Below are 626 nucleotides of genomic sequence, written 5' to 3'. Positions count from 1 at the left end.
GTTTGACATCAAATAATTGAAATAATCTTTTAATTTACTCTTTGGCGTCAACATTATATTCGATGGCTGCGTTCATTCTGCTTGCAAACAAGTAACTTTATTCACCCGAGAGAAACGATTACAAAGGATTACTGTACAAAGAGCATGCCGACAGGACCTTTAGGTATCATACTAGGTCGGATGCAAAAAATAAAAAGTAAATGAAAGATAAAATAAAATAAATAATAATAAATAATAAACAAATAATAATGTTTTATGGTAAAGAAATTGATAAATGATAATAAATATTAGTAAATAATAAATGAAATAAAATAAAATTAATAACAGGTATTACAGCATATTGCTTTACAGACATGAAAAGGCTTAAATTCTTTTCCAATATGTATTGCCAAACACACGGCATGAGAAGGTTAATGGCTATTCCCGAGGAGTCGATTTCAGGCTTTGTTTTTTGGAAGAATATGAGCAAGAACCGAAATAAAAATTTTGTTTAGGTTACCATCATACAATCTTATTCAGTTAAGGAAACCCCCCTCTCTAAATTAGATAAATCCGAAGAATTAGAATACCCACTCAATTTAATTTCTGTGGCCACTTAAAAGGGGTCACTTTCTTGCTAAAGACAG

Source organism: Oratosquilla oratoria, chromosome 2 (assembly GCF_046742065.1).
Source record: "Oratosquilla oratoria isolate Oo_2021 chromosome 2, ASM4674206v1, whole genome shotgun sequence".
NCBI lineage: Eukaryota > Metazoa > Arthropoda > Malacostraca > Stomatopoda > Squillidae > Oratosquilla > Oratosquilla oratoria.
Note: the sequence above shows the minus strand (reverse complement) of the source record.